This window comes from Perissodus microlepis, chromosome 3 (assembly GCF_051167445.1).
Source record: "Perissodus microlepis isolate ML-2025 ecotype Zambia chromosome 3, ASM5116744v1, whole genome shotgun sequence".
NCBI lineage: Eukaryota > Metazoa > Chordata > Actinopteri > Cichliformes > Cichlidae > Perissodus > Perissodus microlepis.
Window position 1 is genome coordinate 9,334,269 of NC_140463.1, and position 19,559 is coordinate 9,353,827.

The following is a 19,559-nucleotide window of genomic DNA, read 5'->3' on the forward strand; positions in this document are numbered from 1 at the left end:
CTTTGAATCTTTCACTTATGTTACATAACGGATCTGGCACTACTCCATATCCCTTCCTTGGTACTGTCCCCTGAGGTTGCTGCACCACCTGTCCTCTACAGCTGAGCTATAGAGCACACCTCCACCACACAGGTCCCATACCCATATGAGGCCAGGGACCCATCAGGCCAAGCTTATCCCTGCCCTGTGAGCAGGAGAAAATAATCACCCATTACCATCTGTGCCCCTGGTCTATGGACCACCTTGAAGTTAAATGGGTGTAGGGCCAGATAATACTGGGTGATCTGAGTATTGGCATCTTTCATGTGGTGGAGCCACTGTAGCGATAAATGGTCTGAAAAGAGTTTAAGTTCATTTTATTTATATAGCACATGTAATGACACACATGTAATCCAGTGCTGTACAGAAGTACAAAACTATTACTACGAAATACAAAATAACGTAAAATATTATTACCAAATTGATCTCATACTGTATTAAAAACCAGTGAATACAAATGTGTTTTTAGATTAGATTTGAAGAGATTGATGACAGGAGCCTGTCTGATCTGTAGAGTTAGATTATTCCCCAGTTTAGGTGCTACAACCCCAAACGCTCGATCACCTCTGTGAACCAGCCTAGACTTTGGTATGGCTAAAAGTAGTGATGGCCAAATGAAGCTTTCTGAAGCATTGAAGCTTGTATTGAAAAACGGTTCATTACTAAAAGCTTTTCAACACAGTCCTCTCTGGTGACATCTGCTTCATTATGATTGCTCACTCTACAGAGTGGAATTCTGTCTGATATTGGGCCACCGTTGTGTTGCTTTAAACATATTATTTTAGGGGGGTGAAAAAAATGTTGTTTATTTCTTTAATAAATAATTTTGACCAGTAAACTTTCCTTGTTTAAACATGCACCATGGTGTGGTCTTTCTCTACTTGTGACTTCTTGATGTTGGTAAATACAATAACTGAAAAATACCACGTTACATATAACATACAAATAATAATGTACAACACATTATGGCGTATGCTTCTGCTCTGAGGTCCCGCCTCAATGTACTTATGCTGTTAATCGCTGGAGGGGTATATTATATTAGAGAATTTTTCCTATACATATTTTTGACCTGGGGGTAGAATTGATTGTGAAATAGAAATGCTTATGAACTTGCAAATTAAAAACACGATAAATAAAAATGAAAAAGTAACCCTTTTTCATTTTTATTTAAGAAGAGAATTTGTTCCACTGTGCGATGGCTGAACCTGTTCCTTTTTGTGGAGATAATTTCTCCTCCTCTTTAGAATTTCTACCCTGATAACTTCCCCAAAAAATTAGGTCTATGAACCCAACAAGGTCGAACCCGACAGGGTGGAATTTTTTTGGCTAATCTAGCTGTAGCTCTTTAGCTGATCAACATTTAGCCAGCTAACCTTCAATAAATTAACACACCTTTAATAACTAAATCCAACATGTTTTAAAAAATATTCTGTGTAATTAAGATTTTCCTTAATTAACCTTAACAGGGTGGAAACTTGAGGTTGACCCATAAAGGTGTAACATGTTTAAGATGAAATAAAGTAAAGTGAGAGTGACAGTTGAAGCATACCATCAGTTTCTACAGTTGAATTCCCACCAAAAACAACTTAGACCAATTCCTGTAAATGGCAATACTGGAATTGTAGTTTTTTAAGGCAATAAAGCACTTTCTTACAAGGTGGAAAATTACTACTGGGACAAGTACATTATGAAGAAAAAAGTAAAAGTAGTAAATAAGTATTATTAGATTCAACTGATCTCTCTCTCTCTCTCTCTCTCTTATTCACAGAATAAGACATCATGATTTATGAGCTCTTCACATGTTTAACTTTTAAAAGCTCTTAATTGTATATTAAACTTTGAACTTTAGTGAATTTAGCTTAAGTAAATTAATTCAGTTACTGATAATTTTTCTTTTAGTGGACTGTGGTTCTCAGCACTATATTATAATAATAAATTACATACATATACAAATCGTATTAAACACCAAATTGTGTAAATTATGTTCTAGATGGTGTTTGTTATCTATTTGGATCTCTTAGGATGTATTTTTCATACTCAACTCTTGGTTGTGTATATTTTCTCTCTCTCTCTGAGCCTAGGCTTGGTTGAGAAGACAAGGCTCCACCTTTGGGTGGAGCCAATATCCTCTGCTCTTTGGTCCATGCACTTGTTGCTCATTCACTTAACCATGCCACAAGGAAGAAGCTCATGCATCCAGTCTCTGCCAGACTGTCTGCATATCGAGTGCAGTAATCAGGCTCCTCAATGCATGTGTTTATGTACTTTGTTCCAAAGACGTCTCTCTCTCACTCTCTCTCTCTCTCTGGGTGAATGGCGGAGTGAATGGTGCTGGGGACGGGAGTGTAGGAGTGAGTGGATTAAAGTTTTCGAGTTCCTTTTTTCTATTTTTACTGTCAGGTGTGATTATTTTTTCAACACACGGTTGTTAGTTTGTTTTGTTTGTTGACGGCTGGTTTGGTAGCTTTTGCTGCCAGCTTGGCTTGGCAAAATGCCCACTGTTGAGGGTGGTGCAAAGTTTGAAAAGCTGACACACCGTCATGCTGTCAAATATGGAGGACCACAAGAGCCACGCGCATCGAAATAAAGAATTCTGATCTTAAATAATGAATTGTAGAATAAATTCTGCATTTGTAAATTCATTTTTGAATTCCAATTTAATAAATAGGATGATTTCCTATATTTATGCAATTTATTATTTTCAAATAATCATTTTTTATATTGATGTACTTTTCCTAGTGCCATCTGAAAAAGTGTTCCAAACACAACCTCTGTTACTGTAATGCTGTGATATTTTACACTAGTCCTTACTATTGGCGTGGCTCATCTACTCCCCTCATAAACATTGACTTTGCTACATTTAGAGTTCTTTAGCCAAGCCTAGACCAACATAAAGAGGAAAGTCATTAAAACCATTTGCAATTTGTTTCATGTCACTGATCATTGTATTTTTTTATTTAAAAGTTATTTGGATATTCAAATCCCTTAGTTCCTTTATTTACAATATTATTTAATACTGTCCACATGTTTTTCATATTGTTTTTATTTTACTGTTTACTGTAGTAATTTCTTTTGCTTGGCATCCAGAAGACCATCAGGGTGTACAACCTCACCCCTGGCGCTGTTGCCTGTAAACACGAAATAGTATTGCGTGGCCACAAATAAGTATTTTGTGGCCACAAATAAGTATTTCGTGGGCACGTTATACCCATTTCGTGCCCATGAAATAGTATTTCGTGGGCACAATTTATTTATTTTTTGGACCATGTCATCAGAGGGGCACTGTAGATAACATCCGAAGCGGGTGAATAAAGTCACCCAGTCGCTAGCTGTGCCATTACCCAGCATACACCACTCCCTCCATAAATGCAATAAACGATACAAAAGTAATGGCCTATAATTAATTTATCTGCTGCATCTGTTGTTTCTCAGGTAGTTGCTTACATTATATAATTTATTGTGTTCAGTACACGTCACTACAATGTGATTTCGGAAATATATAAATATATGGACAACAGGCTCTTCCGCGGAAATCTCTTGTCATCAATAAACAATGTTTAGGGAGCTCTATAGTATTCAATAGGAGGACCCTGCACGTCAATTCTAGATGCGAGGGGGGTACCCTGCGCGTCAATAATAGTGATGGGATTTCCAGCTCTTTTTAGAGAACCAGCTCTTTCGGCTCGACTCACTAAAAAGAGCCGGCTCTTTCGGCTCCGAACCGGCTCTTCAGGTTGTTTTTTGCTTTAATTAATTTATTATTAACAACAATATAAAATTATGCACAAAAGGAAATACTAATGTAAAAAAAAGTGGTTTTATTTATATATTTTTATATATAAATATATGCGGTGGCCCCTAGAGACAAAGCACGTCCAAATTCCAAAACACATTTCTAGCGTTAACTGAACTTCCAAAACAGAGCTACTTAGATCACTTAAATTACACAATTGAAAGCATATGTGTATGGTTTGTGTATTTATACACAAGCATTCATATATATTCAAATAATTAAAAAAAAAAAAGTTAATTTACCTGTTACTACCACACACCAAATCCGGTAGTTGGTACTTGCTGGCTTGTGTAGCCACTAGGTAACAAAAGTTCAACACTGCACCTAGCATCCTGGAGCACTTCTGTTGTCTTTTGTACGTGTTTTGAGTTTTTATGTGCTTCTGAGTTTTTACGTGTTTTTACGTGTTTTGGAGTTTGTACGTGTTTTGGAGTTTGTACGTGCTTCAGAATTCGTACGTGATTTGAAGTTTGTATGTGCTTTGTCTGTAGGGGCCACCGTAAATATACTTTTATTTATTCACTCCACAAAAAATGTAATAAATAAATCATATAATACAAAAATCAACTATTCACATTTCAACTTTTAACTATTTAAATTTTCAGCTTTTTCCTTTTACAAATTTAAAGTGAAACAACACAAAACACTGCAAACCACAACACAATTAAATATAAATTATAAAATGAAAACAAAAAGAACATGCATATTCTCTGTCATATGGGCCTGCATGAATGAACTTTCTGAATCTTTTATCATCCGCAACTGAAAATAGTTGTGGATGATTACTATACCTTTCTAATGTGACGTTGTTGTCCCTGGCTCTTTCTCTGTCTCTCTCTCCTGCTCTGTTCCTGTGCTACTGAGTGTAACTACCGCCCCTCCCCCCTCTTCCCAGCGTAAAGCACAAGGCTGCATGCTGAGTGAAGCGAAAAAAAAGTGCGAGAGAGGCTGAGAGAAAGAAAAAAAAAAAAAAACCACGGCTCATGATAAGAAGCCGGCTCGCGTCGTTCACGTCAAAGAGCCGGCTCTAAGAGCCATTTCGTTCGTGACCGACCCATCACTACAAACAGCTAACAGATCATCTGCAGAGGAACGGCTTATTTGAAGAATTTCAGTCAGGTTTCAGAGCTCATCACAGCACAGAAACAGCTTTAGTGAAGGTTACAAATGATCTTCTTATGGCCTCTGACTGTGGACTCATCTCTGTGCTTGTCCTGCTAGACCTCAGTGCAGCGTTCGATACTGTTGACCATAATATCCTATTAGAGCGATTAGAACATGCTGTAGGTATTACAGGTACTGCGCTGCAGTGGTTTGTATCATATCTATCTAATAGACTCCAATTTGTGCATGTAAATGGAGAGTCCTCTTCACACACTAAGGTCAGTTATGGAGTTCCACAGGGTTCAGTGCTAGGACCAATTCTGTTTACATTATACATGCTTCCCTTAGGCAGCATCATTAGAAGACATAGTTTAAATTTTCACTGCTATGCAGATGACACCCAGCTCTATCTATCCATGAAGCCAGATAACACACACCAATTAGTTAAACTGCAGGAATGTCTTAAAGACATAAAGACCTGGATGGCCGCTAACTTTCTGCTTCTTAATTCAGATAAAACTGAGGTTATTGTACTCGGCCCTGAAAATCTTAGAAATATGGTATGCTCTTCACGGTTCTCTCCCTCATGCACGAGATCACACAAAGAGTTCTGCCTGGTGCCCAATGCTGTGCTAGTGGCAATTGAATTGTCTTGGCTGTGCCAGCAATAGGTCTGCACTAGACAGACCTATTGCTGTCCACGTTTTTCACATTGTTTTTATTTTCATCTAAAAGTTCACTGTAGTAATTTCTTTTTCTGCTTCTTATAATTATTATCAGTTTATTCTTATACTTTTTGTAGGTTTGTTCAGCTTCTATTGTTCTTTTCTTTAAACATCTTAAATATAGATGTTCAACACGTTCTCACTCCTAACTCGTCAAATGTGCGACGCATGGTCAGGCTCCCTCTGCTTCACTTATTGACACGCCGGGTACCCCCCTCGTATCGAGAATTGACGGGCAGGGTCCTCTTAGGCTACGTTCACACTGCAGGTCTTAATGCTCAATTCCGATTTTTTTATCAAATACGATTTTTTTGTCTGCTTGTTCACACTACAAATAAAATGTGACAGCAAACACGATCTAGTGTGAACCCTCAAAGCAGAACATGCTCAAAAGAAGACGTCACACACAACGCGCTCTGTTTAGACCCAGACCAAACAGTATTGTTTGACTGATAGGCCGTTAATATAGAGACTTGTTTCACTTTTTAAATTGAGTTGATAGGCCATATAAAACCAGAGTTGTGATAAAAAAAAATGCAATGTTTGGTTTTCTTCCTGAATACTATTGTTGTATATATTTACTGCGAGAAGAAACGGTAAAAACTGCATTTTTCAAATAATTTGTGTGGCATCAGATTTGATGCAGAACACCTGATTGTTCTGTAAATAGTTTGAAATGTTTATTTAAAAAAATGCATCAGCAGCATTTTTAGGTAAACAGCTGCAAAAATCTTTGTTGTTTGCAATATTCAGAAACTTTTTTGAAGAAGTAACTATATAATTAATTGCCCAGCATTGGTCATTATATACTGTATTTTGCAGAGAGAGAGTTACAAAGTTTCAAAGTGGTGCTCCATGAGAGTCCTGTAGACGAGCAGGGGGGAGAACGCAACTGAAAACCGCTGTTGTAATGCAGGAACATCTGCTTTATTGGAATGTGTGAGATGTTAACCACAATGACTCTTAAACACACTGTCTGAAAACTTCATGCCAACAGCACCTTTTTAAGAAATATCAAACATATTATCCTTGAAGATCATTTTAGAGTTTTTAATGAGCTACCTCCACATGTACCACTGAAAACAGTTAAATTAGTTTGAATCTGAAATCATGGCTCAAACTACTTGTTCTGAGACCATTTCTTTATTTTTCACACCAAACTGTTTAATAAGATAAACTCTACACAGACTTCATCAAATATAACTAACACTTTAACAGTATCAGGATTTCATAATACAAACTTCAAATCAACAAGAAAACAGCTGCAAACATGTGGATCAAAATTCATTAAAAAACAACATGTGGACTTCAAGGACTAAATACACTAAAGTGAAAGGAGGAGCCAAAAATAGAGGTTTAACAGAATTTGAATTAAGTAAAAGTAGTCACCTGTGATCTTTAAAATGGTCCAGATGTGTGCTGCTGTTTTTAACTTTCAACATTTCTTTGCTGCCACTTTGAATACGAATGTGTTCTTTGCCTAATTGAATAAAGGTTACACTGACTCACTGCTTCATCTTCTGGTACAAACTGGTATTACATGGAAGTACAGCCCAAAACCAGTTTAGCTTGAGTTTCTTTTTTCTGGACATAAAGTCACAGCAGGTGTTGTTTCAAAGCTGGTGGACAGATTTAGTTCATTTTGGAAGTTTTAAGAGCAACTGCTGTGTAATTATTTGCTGTTTTGGGAGAAAAGGATTTAAGAGAAGATTTTACCACAGTAAAAGTTTAAATATGAATGAAGAATTGAAATTTAACTGAGGTAACACATAAAATGAATACAACTACTAAACACTACTGTGTCCTAAGGAAACAAAGATTAAAATGTAACAGGGATAACATTTTAGAGAATTAAAATCCCTCAAAGGAAAAAAAATAAACTTGATATGCATATCTATACATGCAGCTTCCTAAATGTAACATTCAGGATTATTCACTACAGGTCCAGAAATCAGAGCTACCTCATCAGATCCAAGTGTGGCATCAGCTGACACTCTTTACAGGAGATTCCATCTGAACTCTGTGGAGCCTGATCTCAAGGTTTTTAACTCTGACCCTGAAACCAGAAGAGGATCTTTCTCTCTCTTCAGATTCATTGTGATCCAGTGATTTCAGTCCTGCATGATCAGGCTGATGTTTGCACAGAGCAGATAATGAAGTGAATGTTTTTGCACATTGGTAACAGTGAAACAGTTTATTTACAGTGTGGGATTATTTGTGTTCGGAGTATGAACTGAGATTCCTGAAGCTCTTGTCACACTGGTCACAGCTGAAGTTCACTTCCATGTGTGTACGTCCATGTTTGTTACGATGACCTGATTGTGAGAAGCTTTTGTCACAGTGTCTGCACTTGTATGGTGTCTCTCCTGCAGTGGTGAAGGATGACCCACACTGGTCACAGATGTGCTTTTTAACCCCACTGTGGAAGAGTTCATGTATTTTTAATGTACTTGGTGTGTGGAAGCCTCTCCCACATTCTTTGCAGTAGTTCATTTTGTCTCCAGTGTGGCTACGTTGATGTGGTTTTAGGTCCTGTTTATGAAGTTTTTCCAAAAAGGTCACAGAGAAACTCTTTCCCACCACCACAGTGACGACAGGGTTGAGAACTGGATCTTTCTATGTATGTCAATCCGCTTCTAAACAATGACAGCATAAGTGATCTCTGCCAATGTCCAATTCCATTTTACTGTTTACATTATAACACTCAGCTTACTGAGCGAAAATGAGTCTTCATTTTTCCAAACAGTTCATTCAGTATAACTCCATAAGTTTACTGATCAGACTTGTTCCAAACAATCAGGTTACAATTACAAGATAAAACTAAATACATCCTCACAGTAACTGCACTTGTAGAGTTACTTTCTGGTGTGGATCTGTTGGTGGATATTCAGCTGATGTGGAGCTTTAAAAGTCTTCTCACACAGGTCACATTTATAAGGTCTCTCCTCAGTGTGGTTAAACATGTGTAGTTTTAACTGTGCATCTGTTGCAAACAGTTTCCCACACTGATCACAGCAGTAAACATCATTTCCAGTGTGAATCCGTAGGTGACTATTTTGGTAGTGTTTGTTGCGGAAATTTTTTCCACAAAAGTCACAGCTGTACGCTTTAATTCCAGAGTGGGTAACTAGATGCCTCTGTAAGTCGCTATTTTGAGCAAAAGCCTTACCACACAACTCACAGCTGTGTGCTTTAAATCCACTGTGGATGAGTTGGTGTTTTTTTAAGTTTTGAGACAGGTTAAAAGACTTTCCACACAAATCACAACTGTAAGCTTTAACTCCACTGTGGAAGAGTTGGTGTTTTTTTAAACTTCCAGCCTCGGTAAAAGACTTTCCACACAAATCACAGCTGTACGCTTTAATTCCACTGTGGATGAGTTGGTGAGTTTTTAAACCTCCAGCCCGGGTAAAAGACTTTCCACACAAGTTGCAGCTGTAAGGTTTAACTCCACTGTGGATGAGTTGGTGTTTTTTTTAAACTTCCAGCCTCGGTAAAAGACTTCCCACACAAATCACAGCTGTACGCTTTAACTCCACTGTGGATGAGTTGGTGAGTTTTTAAACCTCCAGCCCAGGTAAAAGACTCTCCACACAAGTTACAGCTGTAAGGTTTAACTCCACTGTGAAAGAGTTGGTGTCTTTTTAAGTTTCCACCCTTGGTAAAATCCTTCCCGCACTCATCACAGCTCTACGCTTTAACTCCACTGTGGATGAGTTGGTGTCTTTTTAAGTCTCCAGTCTGGTTAAAACACTTTCCACACAAGTCACAGCTGTAAGGTTTAACTCCACTGTGGATGAGTTGGTGAGTTTTTAAGTGTCCAGCCTGGGTAAAATCCTTCCCACACTCATCACAGCTGTAGGTTTTCTCTCCCTTTCTTCTGTGACGTTTGTCGGCCTCCTGAGAGCGCTGACTTCTCGCTCCATGTTGGTCCTGCAGTGACAGAGATACAAACAGAGGCAGTGAGTGAAATGCAGTCGTGGAACAAACGGAAACTCCCTCCATTGGTGGAATCAAACATGTAAACAAAAACACATTGTAGGTGTGTTACCACCACCTTCTGGTGATAGTATCACATTACAATGATGTGCTACAATGAGAGTTGTAATGAAAATGGCATTATTGAAGAAATATCAATCAGTAGAGAAACTCTTTTACTTCAGATGATATTGTTGTTTCAGGACTTCCGGTTGACGGCATGTCGGAATAGTCGCTCTTCGCAGGACTCCTACTTTTATCACAACTACTTGATAATTTCTCACTACCCGCAACAAAGTGTGGACTTGTATTGGTGGTATTGTGTGTCTGGTGTCATAATCTGCCAAGATGACCAGTAGAAACACCAGGAACCAGGAGCAAAAAAGAGATGAGCTCGGTGCGGCTAATGAGGCTATCATGGCTATGCTAAAGACCACGCTGGACGAGCACAAAGCCTCGCTTTCGGCAGAATTCAAGACATCCGTTCAGCGACTTGAAAACAAGCTGGACAGCATCCAAACGACTCTCAACAGCCATGACCAACGGATTACAGCTTTGGAAACCATGGCCACAACTACAAACGCGGAGCTCCAGGACGTGGTGGCCAAGTTAGCGGTGGTGGCGGAGGATAACAATAAGCTGAGAGCTAGGCTAATCGACGTTGAAAGCAGGAGCCGCCGCAACAATATTCGCCTCTTGGGGGTCCCTGAAAATATTGAGTGGCCCAGGCCAACTGTGTTCTTTTCTCAGGTGCTTGTGGACATATTTGGAGTGGACGTTTTGAAAACGGCCCCGGAGTTGGATCGAGCCCACCGGGCGCTGGTGGCAAGACCAGGCCCCAACGCGAAACCCCGAGCGGTTGTTGTCTGTTTCCATAGTTACCAGACCCGTGAGCTCGTTGTGCGCAAAGCTCGGGAAATGCGGGGTAAACTGAAATATAAGGACACTCCCATCCATATTGTCGAGGACTATTGCCCTGAGGTGCTGGAACAACGGTCTGCTTACCGCGGAGTTATGAAGGAGTTGTATGATCTTGGACTCAAGCCTCAGCTTCGCTACCCGGCCAAACTGTTCGTTATGACTGACGAAGGGAACCGGAAGCGACTGGCGTCACCAGGCGACGCTCGGAGCTACATCGCCTCACACCGTCCCCTGAGTTCTAACATTCTGGAAACCTGATCTGAGGGTCATGGTTGGATCCCGCCACTTCCGTAGAAGGGCTCATGACATTTTAGTTTGATGTTTGGTACCTAGAGGACAGCATGGTTTGAGTAATTCTAACTTCATTGTGTTTTCTGTTTTTCTCTCATTTTCCTTTACAATACCCCTGTTTATACTTTGTTCTAATGCCACCGTTGGCACGCTAGTCTGCTACGTGCACATATATGTATATACTGTTTTACTTTATATAAACACACATTCTTTCATTATTATTGCCTCTCCTACAGTTTGATTCCTGCCATATACAAATGGAGGACAACAATACCTCAGCCTGCCTTTTTTGTGCTTTTCTTCTGTCCGCTTTTGTATAGTAAGATACATCCTAGTCCCTTAATTTTTTCTAGCAGAATATTGACAAGGCATATTTTCATAGTGAGACCTTGCCGCCACAGGGAAGCAAGCCATTTGATAAGAGTTATGATGGCGAAGTCTTCGCAGGGGAATGTTTACACCCTGCGGTGCAATGGACACTTGCAAGTTTTGTTTTCGGGGGTTTCCAGATCCAATTTATGTTGTTCGATCTGCATGTATGTATTGCCTTGTTATATGTTTTTTTGTTGTTGTTGTTGTGTTTTATTTTATTTATTTATTTTTTTTATTTATTTTTTTCTTTCTCTGTTTTTTTTTTTTTTTTTTCCCCTGTTCTGTTCACAGTCTGCTACCTCAAATACAGACACCAGTCTTCCCCTGGCCACTGTCAACTTGTCAAATCAAAGACCTGTCTGAATACAGTAAGGTATGTCGAGCACAATCAATGGTCTTAGAATTGTCTCCTGGAATGTGAGAGGGGTGGGGAATGCAACCAAAGTTAACAAAGTTATGGCGCATTTACAGCAGCTTAAAGGAGATGTGTTTTTTCTTCAAGAGACGCATCTCTGCAACAAAGAAGTGAGGCGACTCAAGAGAAACTGGATCGGCAATATATATCATTCCAAATTTAACGCCAAGGCTAGAGGGACAGCCATACTTATTCGTAATAATATTCTGTTTGAGCAACATAAAGTTATTGCTGATCCAGATGGCCGTTCCACATTTGTGTCAGGAAACTTGCAGGGCTCACTTGTGATACTGGCTAGCGTGTACGGGCCGAACTGGGACGACGACTCTTTTATAGCTAAACTTTTCTCTTCACTTCCAAATTTGGAAAACTATCATCTTATTATTGGAGGTGACTTTAACTTGGTTCAGGACACTCTGCTGGATAGATCGTCAACTAAGGCCTGTTCCCTGAATAAATGTGCTAAAACCCTAGAATTTTTTAAAACTCAGCTGGGGATTGTGGATCCATGGCGACATACGAATCCTACTACTAAGGCATTTTCCTTTTTCTCTCATCCCCACCGTACATATACACGTATAGACTTTTTTCTTGTCGATATTAGGTTTCTCTGTAAAATTAGCCATTGTCAGTATCATGCTATCGCCATTTCAGATCACTCACCAGTTTCTTTTGATGTGGTATTAGCGACCCCGTCTCGACCCATTAAATATTGGAGATTTAACTCTAGCCTGTTGATAAGGGATGACTACACACATTTTTTGAGATCACAGTTCTCACTTTTCCTTGAGTTGAACGACTCTACTGAAGTGTCAAGAGGTGTATTATGGGAAACGTCGAAAGCCTACATGAGAGGCCAGCTTATAGGATTTGTGTCAAATTTAAAGAACAAAGAGTTAATTTACACGTCCAGTTTATTGAATAAGCTCAAAGATCTAGATGGCAGATATGCATCAAACCCAGATCCTAACCTCTATACAGAACGTGTGAAAGTTCAAGCCAGTCTCAATTTAACCACCACCGCAACAGCTATGGTTCAATTAATTAAGACTAAGCAACGCTTTTTTGAATCCGGCGACAAGGCAGGGAAACTTCTGGCCTATCAAGCCCGTGCCGAAGCAACCTCCAAGCTAATCCCAAAGGTCAAGTCTGCTGCTGGTGACATAATATTGGACCCAGAGGGAATTAATGAAGTATTTGTAAGTTTCTATTCCAATCTGTACACTTCAAGCTCTCCCCCTCTATCAGAAGAAACTCTCCAAAATATACATTTTCCAAGAATAGATAGAGATCTGACGAAGGGATTAGGGGGACCTATTACTGTAGTAGAGGTACAAGAATCCATTAAATCCTTAAACACAGGTAAATCACCGGGCCCTGACGGTTACTCTGCAGAATACTATAAAGCCAATTCTGATCTTACGGCACCATTGTTGAAAGATATGTATAATGAAGCCTTTTCAAAATGTCAATTACCCAAGACTTTGTCCGAAGCTACTATTTGTTTAATCTTGAAAAAGGACAAGGATCCTCTGTTGTGCAGCAGTTACAGACCAATTTCTCTTTTAAATATTGATTTTAAAATACTATCTAAAATCCTCGCACTTAGGCTACAACGTGTTCTGCCACAAATTATCGCCTCTGACCAGACGGGATTTATGGCCGGCAGGCACTCATATGACAATTCAAGACGCCTCTTGAATATTATCCATACATCATGCAACTCAATTCCAGAGGTTGTGGTATCTCTTGACACGGAGAAAGCTTTCGACCGCGTCGAGTGGAGCTTCCTCTATGAGGTGATGGATAGGTTTGGCTTAGGGGTTGACTTTATTCTCTGGGTTAAGCTACTATATTCCTCGCCATCCACCTGTATTCGTACTAACAACAACTTGTCTTTGCCTTTTCCACTTGAGAGGGGCACTAGCCAAGGGTGCCCTCTCTCACCCCTCCTATTCGCCATTGCTATCGAGCCTCTTGCAATATGGCTGCGTTCAGAGGATAGATTTAAAGGCATTACAAGGTTCGGTGTGACCCACAAACTCTCCCTTTATGCAGATGACTTGCTCCTGTACATTTCTGACCCTCTAAACTCATTCCCGGTGCTTTTTGACATACTGGACCAATATGGTACACTGTCAGGATATAAGCTCAATTATCAAAAAAGCGAGTTGCAACCCCTCAATTCCCTGGCCAGAGCTCTTCCCCACTCAATAGTGCCTTTTAAGTGGACAGAAACCGGATTTAGATATTTGGGGGTTTTTATTTCCTCTTCTATACATAAAATGATGAGGGAGAATTTTCTATCCCTACTAGAAAATGTTGGGAAAGATTGTGACCGTTGGATTTCTCTACCATTGTCAGTGGCAGGGAGAGTTAACCTGATAAAGATGAGTGTCCTCCCAAAATTCTTGTATCTTTTTCAACATGTCCCGATTCTTCTTACCAAGGCATTTTTTGACAAGTTAGAAAAGATTCTGTCACATTTCATATGGGGAGGGAAACAAGCTAGAATTCGCAAGTCTATTCTTCAGTCTTCTAAAACTGACGGTGGTCTTGGTCTGCCCAATTTTAGACACTACTATTGGGCAGCTAACATACAAAAACTTTTACATTGGGTTCATAACGACCCCCCTGCACCAGCCTGGGTACAAATGGAAACTGCATCTAGCTGTTACTCATTATAATCAATACTCAGCTCACCACTCCCTTTTTCTCCAACCCTTGTTGGGGATAATCCAATAGCTAAGGAAACGGTAACTATTTGGCGACAGTTCAGAAAATACTTCGGGCTACTTGGACCGTCTTTGCTAACGCCTTTATCAAAAAATTGTAATTTTGCACCTTCAAACACTGATGCGGCCTTTAGCAGTTGGAAAGATAACGGACTTAGGACTGTTAAGGACTTGTACAGTCAGGACACCTTTCTATCTTTTGCTGACCTATCGTCTAAATACAACCTGCCTAATTCCAACTTTTTTCGTTATCTTCAGGCTAGAAATTTTGTAAAAACGCAGTTCCCTCACTTTCCCAATCGGCCTCCAGAAACAAATCTGGATATCATCCTGCAGACGAACCCTCATCAAAACAGACTGATATCAGCCTTGTATAAAATACTAGATGCTTTGGTCCCCAAATCCATTTCTCATATTAAGCTGAGATGGGAGGAAGAGCTACAGACAACCCTGCCAGAACAGCAGTGGGATTCTGCTTTGAAATTGATTCACTCGTCCTCAATTTGTGCTCGTCATGCTTTGATTCAGTGCAAGGTGGTCTATAAAGTACACTATACAAACGCAAAATTATCTAAAATCTATCCAACCATTAGTGATCCCTGTAGCAGATGCGGACTATCGCCTGCCAACCATGTCCACATGTTTTGGTCTTGTTCGAAACTGAGTGCATTTAGGAGGAATATATTCGACACACTTAGCCAAGCATATGGCCAGACTGTCCCTCCTAACCCCCTCTCCGCAATTTTTGGCATTCCTCCCGACTTCTCAACAGAAACTGAACCCACTGTTACCGCGCCAGATCCGCGGCCCCGAACCGTAGTAAGGAAACCTCTGGCAGTTACTTGAAGGTTCCGTAACTGACTCGTAGCCGGCAACAGCTTACTATACAGGTCAACTCCGCTAGCAAAAAGATCGAAGGAGGCGTAGGAAACTGCTTCACCGAACTTTATTTCTTCTCTAAGGCACGAACACGGCGTACAGTGGGCTGAAACAGTTTACTCACAGCGAGCATCGCCGACACAACTCTGGCTGTCGAGGGAGGGATTATATTCCTTTTATTTATTTTGTTTCCGTCTCTTCTGTAGCTAACCGTTACTTTTTCCCCTTCTCTGCTCTCTCTCTACACACCCACATCAGGCAGTCCCGCTACACACATCCCGAATACATTTCCCATCAGGCTTCACCCTTAAAGGGCCATGCCTGTAACACCGCATTAAAGTTAGCTCCGTGCTTACCTTTAGATGAGCCCAAAAAACTGTGTTATCCTTGTCTGTATTACCGAGCTTCTTATTAAATGCACGCACACACCGATCTCTGCTCCGATTCCACTTTATTTTTTATTCTCATTTATTTCCTGGAGCTTCTTGCTCGCCAGTGAATTACACACATTGCAGCAACACAGTGCCATCTAGTGGCTGATACAAACATAAGTCAACATGTTACATCTCCCTTCTTAAAAAAAAACAAAACAACAAAACAACTCAGGCTTGCAAAATTTCTAAGGCAACTGAAATTACAGGAATAACATCCTGAGCAACATCCCTTACTCAAAGGAGCTTGCAAAGAAAAGCGTCTGGACTTCTTTAAGTTACTTGAAGACGTTTCACCTCTCATCCGAGAAGCTTCTTCAGTTCTAAGGTCAAATGGTGGAGAGTCCCAGATATAAACCTAGTGGGAGTATCCCCCCACAGAGGGACAAAAGGACCCCCTGATGATCCTCTAATCGCCTGAGCCAAGGTGTGAAACTGGGTGTGGGTCCCAATCAGCCAGGGTTTCGGGTGTGTTCATTGTGAAACCTGGCCCCACCTTATCATGCGAATTCCTGAGGTCAGATGGCCCAGGATGTGAGTGGGCGTTAAGGCGTCTGGGAAGGGATCTCAAAACTGGATTATAGATGGCAGAGAGTTGGTGTCGTAAACCCCCGCCTCTGTTCAAAGATGGTCGCTCACAGTGGACATAGATGGCTCTTTCACTCCTCTTTCAAACCATCTGTCCTCTCTGTCCAAAATGTGAACATTGGCATCCTCGAAAGAGTGTCCTTTATCCTTAAGATGCAGATGGACTGCTGAGTCTTGTCCTGTGGAGGTGGCTCTTCTGTGTTGTGCCATGCGCTTGTGAAGTGGCTGTTTGGTCTCTCCAATGTAGAGGTCTGGGCATTCCTCGCTGCACTGTACAGCATACACCACATTGTTAAGTCTGTGTTTTGGCGTTTTGTCTTTCGGGTGAACCAGTTTTTGTCTGAGCGTGTTGCTGGGTCTGAAATGCACCGGGATGTCATGCTTGGAGAAAACTCTCCTAAGTTTTTCTGATACACCGGCTACATAGGGGATGACAATGTTGTTGCGTCTGTCCTTCTTATCCTCCCTCGCTGGTGTCTGGTCTTCTTTTCTGTGCCTCTTTGCTGACTTTAAGAACGCCCATTTAGGATAGCCGCACGTTTTGAGTGCTTCCTTTACATGTGTGTGTTCCTTCTTTTTTCCTTCAGGCTTAGAGGGAACATGTTCTGCCCGGTGGTGTAGGGTCCTAATTACTCCAAGTTTGTGTTCCAAAGGGTGATGGGAGTCAAAGAGGAGGTACTGGTCCGTGTGTGTGGGCTTCCGGTAAACTTCGATGTTGAGTTTGCCGTTCTCTTCAATGTGCACAGCGCAGTCCAGGAAAGGCAAACAGTTGTCCTTTGTGTCTTCCCTGGTGAACTTGATGTTTTTATCCACAGCGTTAATGTGCGCAGTGAAGGATTCCACTTCTTGTGTCTTGATTTTGACCCAGGTGTCGTCCACATATCTGTACCAGTGGCTGGGTACTCTTCCTTTGAAAGAGCCAAGAGCCTTCCTTTCCACTTCCTCCATGTAAAGGTTGGCTACAATAGGTGACACGGGGGAGCCCATGGCACAGCCATGTTTTTGTCTGTAAAAGCCTTCGTTGTATTTGAAATATGTAGTGGTGAGGCAGAGGTCTAACAGTGTGCAAATCTGATCGGGTGTGAAGTTGGTCCTGTCTTCCAAGGAGCTGTCTTCTTGTAGTCGTTTTCTGACAGTCTCCACGGCCTCCGTGGTGGGTATGTAAGTGAAGAGAGAGACTACATCAAAGGACACCATGGTTTCATCTGGATCCAGGGTAAGTTTCTGGACCTTGTCAGTGAAGTCGGTGGAGTTCTTGATGTGGTGTGGGGTGTTCCCCACAAGAGGAGCAAGGATGGTAGCAAGGTGTTTAGCAATGTTATAAGTGGCTGAGTTTATGCTACTGACTATGGGTCTGAGTGGGACAGCTTCCTTGTGGATTTTAGGAAGTCCGTAGATGCAGGGTATGGCATCCCCTGGGTAAAGGCGGTGATATGTAAGACGGTCAATAATTTTGTCCTTTTCAAAGTCTTGAAGGCAAGCTATAACTTTCTTTTTGTAGCTGCTTGTGGGGTCTCGCTTTAAGGCTTCGTAGGTATTGTTGTCACTGAGGAGCGTAGTGATCTTTGTATGGTAATCTGTAGTGTTTAGGACCATGGTGCATCTTCCCTTATCAGCTGGTAAAACAGTGATGTTGTGGTCTTTGCTCAGGGAAGCGACAGCCTTCTTTTCCTGTATTGTGAGGTTGGATGGAGGGACTTTGGCACTGGAGAGCGTGGCTGAGACTTTCATCCTGATTTGCTCTGCTTCTGTCTGTGATAATTTATTAATCCGTATGGCAGATTCCGTGGCTGTGATGAGGTCCACTATGGGCAACTGTTGTGGAGAAATGGCAAAATTGAGTCCTTTGGCTAATACTCTCTTTTCAGGGTCAGTGAGAATCCTGTCTGAAAAGTTCTTAACCCATTTCTCCTGACTGACTTCAGGTGTGTTTTCTTCTCTGGGTTGTGTAGGTTCAGGATGAGGAGTGTGTGTTTTTGAAAGCAAGGTGTGAAATTTCCTGCGTTGTCTTTCTTTTCCTTTAGATTGTTGGGCCCGCTGAGCCTTGTCCACAAACTTGTAAACCTCTTCTAAGATTGGAGAGGGTAGAAGGATTTCCCTGAAGGAAAAAAGAAGGAACACACACATGTAAAGGAAGCACTCAAAACGTGCGGCTATCCTAAATGGGCGTTCTTAAAGTCAGCAAAGAGGCACAGAAAAGAAGACCAGACACCAGCGAGGGAGGATAAGAAGGACAGACGCAACAACATTGTCATCCCCTATGTAGCCGGTGTATCAGAAAAAACTTAGGAGAGTTTTCTCCAAGCATGACATCCCGGTGCATTTCAGACCCAGCAACACGCTCAGACAAAAACTGGTTCACCCGAAAGACAAAACGCCAAAACACAGACTTAACAATGTGGTGTATGCTGTACAGTGCAGCGAGGAATGCCCAGACCTCTACATTGGAGAGACCAAACAGCCACTTCACAAGCGCATGGCACAACACAGAAGAGCCACCTCCACAGGACAAGACTCAGCAGTCCATCTGCATCTTAAGGATAAAGGACACTCTTTCGAGGATGCCAATGTTCACATTTTGGACAGAGAGGACAGATGGTTTGAAAGAGGAGTGACAGAAGCCATCTATGTCCACTGTGAGCGACCATCTTTGAACAGAGGCGGGGGTTTACGACACCAACTCTCTGCCATCTATAATCCAGTTTTGAGATCCCTTCCCAGACGCCTTAACGCCCACTCACATCCTGGGCCATCTGACCTCAGGAATTCGCATGATAAGGTGGGGCCAGGTTTCACAATGAACACACCCGAAACCCTGGCTGATTGGGACCCACACCCAGTTTCACACCTTGGCTCAGGCGATTAGAGGATCATCAGGGGGTCCTTTTGTCCCTCTGTGGGGGGATACTCCCACTAGGTTTATATCTGGGACTCTCCACCATTTGACCTTAGAACTGAAGAAGCTTCTCGGATGAGAGATGAAACGTCTTCAAGTAACTTAAAGAAGTCCAGACGCTTTTCTTTGCAAGCTCCTTTGACTACGATGACCTGGATGACTGAGAACCTTCACAGACAACATCCCTTACTAACATAGCATTCGACTCAATACTGGCTACATCATAACCATAATAAACAGATGCATTTAGTGACATAATTGGAACAACAAACATGTAAACAGCCCCTTTTTTTTTTTTTAGGGGAGCGATCCGCCTGCACCCTTTACAATATTACAGGTCCAAGACCTGTCTTGGTTTAGTAACACGCCCATATTGAGTCGTGTATCCGGGT

General features: G+C 41.3%; 1 pseudogene; it reads right to left on the reverse strand.

The window, feature by feature from the left end:
* Positions 1–6,700: 6,700 nt before the first annotated feature.
* Positions 6,701–11,388, reverse strand: LOC146389789 (uncharacterized; annotated as a pseudogene).
* Between the last annotated feature and the right edge of the window lie 8,171 nt (positions 11,389–19,559).